This window comes from Pinus tabuliformis, chromosome 8 (genome assembly GCF_031772625.1).
Source record: "Pinus tabuliformis cultivar Carrire ecotype Pingquan chromosome 8, CPIR1, whole genome shotgun sequence".
Classification (NCBI taxonomy): domain Eukaryota; kingdom Viridiplantae; phylum Streptophyta; class Pinopsida; order Pinales; family Pinaceae; genus Pinus; species Pinus tabuliformis.
In genome coordinates, this window is record NC_142294.1 from 652921894 (window position 1) to 652933349 (window position 11456).

Consider the following 11456-nt stretch of genomic DNA (forward strand, 5'->3'; position numbering starts at 1 on the left):
ATTGATGGTGTCCATGGAGGAATTGATCAACTTCCAAATGGGGGAGCTCGAGCCTAGGGCCTCTCTTCCCTCTTGGTCATTTTTCTAAATTAAATACTTTACCCTAATCACCTGAGTCCACCATTGATTTGGATTCATGATCATTTTCCAATTCAATTTTTCTCCCATTGCTAGATTTTCTAACCCCAGGTCCCTTACGCCTAATGCACCATGTTGTTTTGTGGCTCTAACTGTTTTACAATTTACCAAATGATACTTCTTCGTTTATGTTCTTCCTCCCTCCCATATAAATTTCCTTATATACATCCCTATTTGATGTAAAACACACTCAAGGGCTTGTAGGGAAGAAAACTAACACAAGGGGATCGTCGACATGGCTAACTTCACTAGAATTTACCTACCTCTATGATTGAGCCATATCCCTCCCCAATTTACTATTTTTGTTTTCATTTTATCTTGCACTTTTTTCCAAGCAACTGGAGCAACTCTTCTTAGGAATATAGGATGATCCAAATTTAAAAAAGAACACAACAAATTATAGATATAACCATAAATATAGAGATGTGGCAGAAATAACACTTCCTTTCATTAATGTCAAATAATGGAATATGCTTACAAACAAAATGGAAATGAGACTAGCACGGGCAATGGTAGCTTATCTCTGAGAAGAGATGTGGCGGCTACATACCTCTGAACTCTGTTACAATGAGGCTCAAGGGCCTTTTTATTATTGAACAATAAGAGAAAACCATAAACAACCAAAACCATAACTCGAGGAGATGTAACACCAAGAGTTTATGGGCCCCGTTGGGGTTAGTTGGGCGGCCAACTTCCTGGGGCCGTAACTTGGTCATATTATCTCGGTTTTACGCATATGATACCTCGTTGGAAAGATATCTTTGAGGAATACAAATGAAAATGTGATTTTGATGTAATCACTCCAAGGAATATTTCCAAAAAAACGTTGTTTAGGGCCTCAAAATGGCTCTGGAAGTTTAGGACCTGAAAAATTGCCAAAAATAGTAAATTGTGCTACAATTAAGGAAACTGAAAAAATGAAAGAAACAATGGTGGGGATCCAAGTGGATCAGGCAGGTGGCCACCAATATCCACCTGGATCATTCCTCCCCCTTTAGGAAGTAATGGTCTCCATTACGTTGAGTTCCAACATGAGATGAGGAAACTTCTATTGAACTTGGTCCCTAGTGAGTCATTTTCCTTGGTGTAGGAGTTGGATGGCTTTGAAAACTCAATATAGTTGGATCATTTTTTGGCGAGTGTTCTTGATCTATGTGTCCATGATCCAATCATTTGCAACTTGTTCCATGCAGTGTAGATTTAACTCTATTGGTGTGAGTTGTTCTGTAATGTCGGATGTGTTTAGTAATGGTGGAAAGTATGGCCCAAGGTGATCCACATTGAATATTGGGTGGATGCTAAGGAATGGGGGGGGAATGCTGAGCTCAAAAGAATTATCTCCCACAGCCTTGGTGATGGTGCATGGCCAATATCGAAGCAGGTGAATCTTCTAGTGAGGCCGAGCGAGGCACTCCTTCTGCAAATGTAGCCAAACTTTTTCGCCCACCTGGAACTTGTGTGGAATCTGATGCTGATCATCCCACTGCTTGTACTTAGCATTGGCTTTGTCCAATATGTCATGGGCATGTCGGCGAATGTGTTGAATGTGCTCAATGAATCTATTTTCCTTGTCAGCTTTGGACTGGACATGAGACAAATATACCTGAGTCATTGCAAATGGTATGGCCACATCAATGGGACATAGTTGTTAGAATCCCAAGACCACCTGAACCCAGTTGTAGCTGTGGAGAACCCAGTTGTAGCTGTGCTGGACATAGGGGAGGCTCTCATCCTATGTGTGAGGATGATTTGAGCTGTACGTACAGAATGTGTATAATCATCCTATTTACAACCTTTGTCTAGCCATCAGTTTGGAAATGGAAAGTTGTGGGCTTAGTGAGCTTGGTGTCCAGCATCGACCAAAGACTAGACCAAAATGTACTAAGGAACCCATTCTCCTAGTTTGAGATGATAGACTGTGGGATCCCAAAGTGTGTCCACACTCATTCAAAGAAGATTTTAGCAGTGGCTTTTGTTGTGATACTCTAATTGCAGGCTGCCATAATGGCCATCTTTGAGAATCTGTCGACGACCACAAAAACATAGTCATTGCCATGCTTAATATAAGGAAGGCCCGACATGTAATCCATGGAGATGGATTCTCAAGGTCAACGAGGGGTAGGAAATGAAGTATAGACACCTTTCTTCTTAATGGTTGGTTAGGAGATGGCACAGGCAGTACAGGATCTGATGTACTTCCCGACATCCTGTCGAAGATTCAGCCAACAGAAATACTTATGTAGTACTGCCACCATTTTCTCGACCCCGAAATGAGCAATGGCCCCACTGTGGTGCGCTTCCCAAATCATCTTCACACGGTCACATGAAGGAACAGAAAGGTGTTCCAGTTGGCATAACAGAGCATCTTGGAGGTGAAAATTTGGAACTTGCTGACCCTCCAGGAGTGTATGGTATGTGTGGCTGAATTTTGGGTCACTTTTATAGAGAAGTGTCCAATCAAAAGTCTCGTGCCCACAAGTGTTGAGCACAATGGTTAACGCCATGATCGATGGTCGACTAAGGTAGTCTGCAACATTATTTGTGTTGCCCTTCTTGTACTTTATATTCAAATGGAACTGTTGTAGGTATGTGGGCCACTTCTGATGGTGATCATTCTACAACTTTGCTTGTGTCTGGATGAATTGAAGGGGTTGGTGGTCTGTGTGGATGATTGTTTCCTTTGCCAAAATGTGATGCTTCCATTATTGGCAAGCCTGCACAATGGAATACACCTCTTTGTCATAAGTGGGATACTTTTAGACTATGTCTAAAAGTGTTTCACTGTGATATGCCACTGGATGCCCCTGTTGAGTAAGAACTACCCCAATAGCATAGTTAGAGGCATCTGTCTTGATCTCAAATGGTTTTTGCAAGTCTGGAAATGTGAGCACTAGTGCAGAGTAGAGGTGATGTTTCAGCTCTGCAAATGCCTTCTATTGAGATTGAAAACAAAATAATTTTTCTTTCGCTCCTCCTTTGGTGACTTGACTCAAGGCCAAGTGATATCAGAGAACCCCAACACGAACCTGCGATAGAAATTGGCAAGAACCTAAAAGCTGCGGAGCTCTCCAAGAGTGGTTGGGGCTAGCTAGTCCTAAATGACTTGGATATTGGCTGGATCCACATGCACCCCCCGTTCATCAATAATGTATCCCAAATACTGAACCTGGGTCATGCCAAAAGTGAATTTCTCCAAATTAGCATGCAGCTTGTGTTGGCTTGAGGGGGCCTGACCTAGGTTCAGCATTAATTAGCCAAACAAATCCCTACACTACTAGCCCTTTTGGCATCAGCCCATAGAGCGTGGACCGAAGTCTCATCCGAAGCAGTATGGGGGGATGCTAGAACCATGTTTTTGCACCCTGAGATGGTTGTGATGTTGTTTTATTTCTTTTATCCCTGCCTTCGCACAGGTGATCTCGCTCTAGGGCTTGTAAGACAAACCCTCTATTCCGGATTTCAGTACCTTCGCGAAAGTATGCGATTGACCTTCATGCAACCCTAACTTGGGGCTAAGGTACTTTCACGCTGTTATGTAGCGCACCGTGCAGATTCCTCAATTACCTTAAGTGATTTGATTATCTTGCCGAATAGTTAAAGTTATCACTGCGTAATCAGATATTCATAATTGCATTTAATTGTTCAATGTAACCATATTCATTCCAGATCATAGAAGCATAATAAAGGATATCCATACACAAAATATCCAAACCCATTGACCGAACAAATACACAGAAATTGCAAAATAACTCCTTTTATTAATATCTTCCAAGTGTTAGAGACTTTGTTCACCCTGCACACACAACTGTAGGGGTCTATGCACTCAGTTGCAAACTTCTACCCTAGGCCTCTATGCACTCAGATGTAGAGCCTCTACCTACACTACAACCCAAGACTTAGACTTCTTGCTCAAAAGCTATGACTCTCTTACTTGTTCTATCCCCCAAACTACTTAGAGCTTATCTCCTTTTATACAATTCCATGGTTCGCAGACCATGGGAAGATATCTTACAACCAACTTTATTTTACAAAACTAAGGGTGGACTACTCTTTATGGCACATAACACATTCGCTCTCTGTGACCACAAAATGCAAAGTCTTTACAATAATATTGCAAAAATTGACTTAAACATGGGCTTTTAGCCCCAAAACTACCCTTGGGGGATCCCGCTCCCAATAGCTTGTGCTATCGCAATGTTTGGAGAACCTATCAGATGTGATGGAGGTGCTCTTCCCAACTCTAGCTGAATATCGGATGCCATCCAAGTATACCACTACAAATGAGTTGGTGAATGGTTGCAAGATATCATCCATTAGCCTCATGAAGGTTGCAGGAGCATTTGTCAACCAAAAAGGCATAACCAACCATTCGAAAAGGCCCTCCTTGGCTTTGAAGGAAGTCATGCACACATCGGAGGGTTCGATTGGTACCTAGTGATATCTAGACTTCAAGTTGGTCTTGCTGAAATATTTCTCCCCCTTGAGTTGGTCCAAAAGGTCATCAATCCATGGGATCAGATACCTATTCCGGATAGTGATCTTGTTTAGTGCCCAATAGTCAATACAGAGTCTCCAAGTCCTATCCTTCTTTTGTACCAATGCGATTGGGCTCCCACAAGGTGATGAACCCGACTGAATGTGACCTCTCTGCAGTAGCTCCTAAATTTGTCTCTTGATTTCATCCTTCTCCAGAACAGAGCATCGATAGATTAGTCCATTAGGTAATGACACACCTGGGGTCAGATCGATGGAGTGCTTGACCTGACAGTGCACAGGTACCCCTACAAGGGAGGTGAATATGTCCTTGTACTCCTCCATGACCTTGTCCATTTGTTGTTGTCATGCGGAGGGGCCCTATCTGGAGGTCATGGCCACTGTCTTCTTCTTTCCTTGAGGGTGTATCATCATGAAAACAAATTTTCTAGTTTTTTGAAATGAGCTTACTGCATTGTTTTGCAGTAACCAGAGAGATGTATGTAGGTGGTGCTACCTCCAGTATCCTGTATAACTTATTTCCCAATGTAACAATAATAGCAAGCGGCCTTAACTCATACACAACATGTCACTTCCACAAGTATGGTTGGCCTAATAATATATCACAAACATTAATGGGAGCAATGCCAAAACTGCCCTTGGGGGATCCCACTCCCAACAAGCCCGAAACACAAACATTGGGACTCGCCCTTGAGTCACTCAGTAGGCACAGAGATCTTTGCGTGAAGCCCATCCAGCTCGACCCTGATGACTACAACTTCGACTATGCACTGAGTTGTTGCCTGCTTTGCATCTTCAAATGTCTTCTCCATTACTTCCCCTGCACTATCAACCTGAAGCTATTGTTGTGTTGCTTGCAGAGTCGAAAACTTGCCTTCAATGTTTCCTGTGACTATGTAAGCTTCCTCCATCCAGGGCTTTAATCACGCCATCAGCACTACTTCCTTCTGCAGTGCTGCATCCACCTATTCCCTTAGCCACTTGGCTAACCTTTGTGTCAGTGTGATAGTTCATATTGTGCCCTTAACTTCATCATAGCACTGTTAGAGTTCGCACACTTCTGTCTCTAACCTCTGGATGTTTGGGTCCTCCTACAAGCTGGTCAGGACCTCAAATGATTATTTCAACAACTATGTGCAGTCTACTACTGCACTCTCCACCGCCATGATTGCTTCTATGACAACAACCACCCATTGTTCCTTTACCTTTGGTGGTGTTTAAGGCTGAGCCCTCAAATGGAGCTCTGTAATCTATAGGTTCAACTCCAACTAAATCTGGGCCATCTCTGTTTGAGTGTCATGTACCCCTGTGGTGAATTTGTGGGTGCGGACCTCGACTGGCTCCTCCTCCAGAATGAAAAATTTTGGGACCATTCTATAGGCCTCCTCCACAACCTATATGATCTTCTTACTCTGGCTGGTGGCCTTAGCTTCAGCAGTGATAGTAGCATTCCTCTGTAAGGCCATCTTCTCATTGTTTATTTTCTGTTCACTTATCACTTGGAGGGCGCAGTGCCTGTGGGCCCTCATCTTTGCAATGACTCCATCCTACAAGAGGTGGAGTTCATCATGCGGGAGCACTGCCTAGTTCAATCCCACTCCCTTCAAGGCGTTTACAGTGGGTCTGTCAGCCTCATTTTCTATTTTCGGTGCTCCATCCAGCGGCACTAGTGCACTGGAAGTCTTTATGCGCAGCATATTGGTAGCCTCTGAGGTGTTGATAGCCAAGATGGTAGACACCGTACCAACTTGCGACGCATGGGTCTACAACTCCTGCAGTCCTGTCTGGATGGCCCCTAGGATGATCTACTGCTACTTTTTGAATTGCTGCAAGGCCTCCGCAGTAACATCTCAAACTGTGTCACCGATGTCATATAAGTCACCCTTCGTTAGTGTGATAGGGTCCAACGAGGTCTTGGTTGCCTTGGATTTCTTTCTGGACCCTCACTTCTCCAGCCCTCTCAGGTGCTTAATGCGGCCGGATGTCTCTTGAGGGTCCACATTATGTTGCTCTTTGTCCTCCTCTTTGGTTTCAGGTGAAGGCGATCGCACGCCTCTATCAGAGCCCCACTCTGCACCACCTGTCTGTTTTCCTGCCTCCTTTCCTGCTTATTCTTCCTAAGCTTTCTTAGCGGCCTCCTTTTTCCTCTTTTCAACCAGATGTTCCATCTTCAGCTTGGCGTCTTCCTTCTTATTTTGTGCGGCAGACTTGCTTCCACCCACTACAAAGTCCATGGAGGTGCACCACTCCGCTAGCCATTTATCCAACACCACATTGACGACATCATCTATCACTAGGTACAATAAATCATACCACTTCTACATAGGGTCCTTTCATGCCCTGATTGATATCCGATGGAAATCGGCTTTGAATTCGGCATAGCTCTACAGGTTAGCATATACCATGGGCGGCAATCATGGCTTGCGATTGATTTCCATCTTGATATTCATTTCCATCAAGATCCTTAAGATCTTGTTGTCTTGAACACGCTCCGCGTCCTTGGTCACCCATAGCTAAGCATACTTTGTTGCTTCAAGAAGATCTGGTGTGACCAAGGGGAATTGGCTCTCTTGGTAGCTCCCAGGCTATGAGCACAATCGACAACAAGAGCCACACATAGTGGAGAGTCTTGCTTTGCTCTTGCACTTCGTGGTAGTTCGCTAGGAACTCTCCTCGAAGGTAGTCTAACTAGTTAAACTAGACTCCATTCGCACACTGTTGTGCGAGTGCAACGACAGGTGTTGGTACCTCATCAGCGCGGCAGTTCCGCATCACCTTCCTTGCAAGGATATGTGTTTCCACCTTCACAGCAGGGTCGTAGATGATGGAGATAGCATACCCGCACGACTTCTTCACTAGTTTGAACTTCTCTTTCATTGATTATGTGAGTGCCAGCTCACCACCCTTTCCGCCAAAGATCTTAGATGGATTTTTTCCTGTATATGGCAGGCACGTTATGTGGTGAATCAACATATCGGTGATGGGTATCAGCTCCTCTAGCCACAAACACCCATCATGCACCAAGCACAGCAGCTGCTTGATGACTAAAACTATCACAGGGGTGCGGTTATAGTGTGGCACCTAGAGCAGGTTGAGTAATCCTACCTTCTCTACTCCTCTGAGCCACTTCCATGGCTCCAATGTAGTCATCCCCATATTTGTGTCTATGATGCGACACATCAATTGTTCGATCACCAGGTGTAGGAACTTCTCATGGTCTGCCAAGTCCCAGTCTTCGAGCTTCAAAATTGGCACTTGTGCCAACTCCGAACCGTCAAAAGTGATTTCATCTGGTAGCAGAGGGGTTTGCAAGGGAGCCTTACTTTCATCAATGTCCTTTGATTGCATGGAGGGACATACTCTGGCAACCATGTAATAGGGTCCTGTTGTGGCCAGCAACAACCCCCCCTTTTTATTTAGTATTGGTAATAAAACTAAATAAATGGGGACCCTTCTGAAAAATAAAAAACTAGCACTTATATTTCCCTTCGAATAAAACACATTATCATAAACTTCGGAAAAACATCTACGAAACCCAAAAAATTAATCTTTATGATAAGTTTCGAATAAAATCATTCTCTTAGCATTAAAACATCACATCACAAAAGGGTAATGAAGGAAATCATATAAACAAGCTTTCGAAATTGCAAAAATGCGATGATGTGAGATCGCATGCCTTAAAGACTCATCGCACATCGAAGATTTTATATGCCACAAGTATCACCTAAAATAAAACATCTCGATCCTACGATATGCGATAAAGCGTCTCACAAATTACATCTCACAGTCGCATAAGGAAATGAATGATTGTTACCAAAGAGGATTAGCCATATTGCGAAGCAAATTGCAAAATCGTTTTATCGTAGATCAACAGGGCTCATTGTTCAATGAAATATTTCTCGTAATCTGATACCGAGTTATGGGCATTAATGTCAATTTAGTGGTTTGTTGATGGTCATTTATGAGATCAGATTTAGATCTGATCAAAAGGTTGTTTCACGTAGGGTGATATATTTGATATGATTTCGGAATTAAGAGCTTTCCCATCACCTTTTCTCTTACCATTATTCTTTCTTTACTTTTAAAACTTGAACGAGCGGCAAGCAAAATAATATACACAACAGTTTGCAGAACATAATGGGAAAGAAGGGAAAAGCCTCGGTTTCTGAGGAAAAAGAGATGACGCCCTTATTCACAGACACCACCTATACCAGAGATGCTGGTATACCCACTTGGGAAGGCATGTACAGTCTACTCGAAGAAGAAAATCCCAGAGTTATGGAGGTTACAGTGACAACAGACTCACGCGGGTCATCTGAAGCATCAATTACTAAACTTGGATGTTCATTCCTTCACCGAATAGCGGCAAGGCCTAAGATACTTCCATATACAGACATGGTCAAGTGGGTATTGGACAGTGCAAAAATAACAGATAGACAATTCAAGTCTCAGAGCCAAGAGCTCATTAGGTCATTCACCCCACAGGATTTAAGGCTTATGTATCATTTACCAGAGCCACAGGCAAGCTACAAGAAGCAATTCGTGGAGAAGTTCGCTAAAGAAAATGAAGATTTGGTGAAGTGCACCAAGAACTGATTGGCAAGGGAAGAGCCATTGAAAAAGGACAAACATGGTATGTAGAGTACTGGTTCCCTCTCCTCGCCGGATTGTTTTGCTACTGCTATGTTATGTAGGCTATTTGGAAGGCCTAACATTAACAAGTTTTCATCCGAGTGGCTACCCCTATTAGATGCAGCCACTAATGCCATTATTATGGATTGGGCTCAGATACTGTCTAATAATTTATTCTTAGCTATTTGGAACTACCGGTCTAAAAGAAATCTCTCTTAGAGGATTTATCTTCCTTTCTTTTTAGCTGCTTATGTTATGGATGCAATCTGTTTTGTTTCCAGATTTCCTTTAATGGGTTGGAAGTGGACTATACAGAATCCCTTGTCCATTCACATTTACCATAAGGAATTGTGGGATTCCAAGTTTATCCCGTATTTTACAGAATTTGTCATGGAATTATGTTACCTATTCACAGAATGTTGTATAATAGGGACGCCCCAAGATTTTCCCCTGAAGCGGAAGTTGATATTCTCCCTGTCGGAAGATGGTGTGGGGAAGAATTTTTCACTTATGAGTATTTGGAAGCATTGCTTCCCCTCATGTGCTACCCTTATATGTTCCTGATATGTTATTGGCTCGAGAAATTGCCTACCAGACCTGCGAGGTGGGAGGAATGAGCAAAGAATTGAAAGACAAGAAGAAGGCCATCTGGCCACAATTTCCTATGGCCTGTGGGGCCTTTTCACTGTTTGATTTAGGTCATGCATTCAAAGAAGTAAACAACATGCTGAGTCTACAACTGTTTAAATTTCCAGGAAGACAATTTGATCCCTTCGATGTCATCAATAATTTTACTACAGCTGTCAAGATAAAAGTATTTTCTAAAGAAAATGATCTCTTTGATGACATCTTCCAACAGAAAAGCACACTGAAAGAAATTTTGCATATGGCTCAAATTCAATTTCCCCCAGTGGAATTCCAAGAATTCAAACTATACAGAGAGAGGAGACTAGCAAACATCCCCTTGGATAAGTTGCGCTTAGAACCAATAAGGGAGCCAATTCCCACTATCAGTTTAAGTGGAAGCTCGGGTACAGACAAGTCTAGGTGTAAGTCTGGGAAAGAGTCACCAGAATGCTCTAAACGGTCCGAGAGCGACCATAATAAAAGTGAAGGGTCAGTTAGAGATACTGCCCAATCTAAAGAGCACCCAGAGCAACAGGTCTTGACGACACCACAGGTGAAGGTTCCCCCTCCCCTCATCCAGCCACCAAAGTCAGTGAGAACTGAGATGGATAAAGAGTGGGAAATATTTAATGAATTGATTAATACTAAAGAGTAGAACACGAAGACACCTGAGAGTATAGTGTAGAAAATGATAGATATGGTCATTGGGACAGTCAGTAATGCTCTAGAAATGGAACATATTCCCATTACCCCATCTTCTGAAATCATGCTGAAGATAGAGGAGATTCCTCCTCTAGATGTATTTTATAGTTCGCAACACAAGGCAATGGTAAGAAAAAAAAGAAAGAAATGGAAATTGGACAGCGTGCTCTCACATGAGGCAGAGCAGCTAGATGTCCTTTGGCAAGACCCTACCACTGACCCTACTGAAAATTTGACTAAGTTATCCCAGATTGCAGGAGCCTATGCTTCTACTACCATTGATAAAAGCGTCTGAGTTACAGCTATTACTTAAGGATAAAGAGGAACAAATCCTAGTTTTTCAACAATAGCTACATCAGGCCAGTGCCAACCAAGAAGCAAAGGAGAAGTTAGAAAAATTACAACAGGATTTTCAACAGATGCAGCTGAGGTATCAGAGCAATTTGGCTTAAAAAGAACACCAATTACAGGCTATGCTAGAAATTCATAGAGATGACCCCAAAATTACAGAGTATGTCTCAGAAGCCCTTGCCTTGAATGACCAACTCTTGCAACAGCAAGAGGCACTATGCCAAAGAATATTGCAATGGAGTTCCCATTGTGAGATAAGCGATAAAATTACAAGTCAAGTCGTGGACTTGCGACATGATTATTATTTGATTGATAAAAGAATTTCTGATTATTTGATTTGGTAGGAATCAGAGGAAGGGAAGAAAGCAGGCTTGCTCAGAATTAATGAAGCCCACAAAGAAATGTTGTTCCATAAGTGGGATGCACAGATTAAAAAGGCAGAACAGGCAACATAGGAAGTAGCAACAGTGGCAAACAACGTCATTGACTGTGTTAATGAAAATCTGGATAGA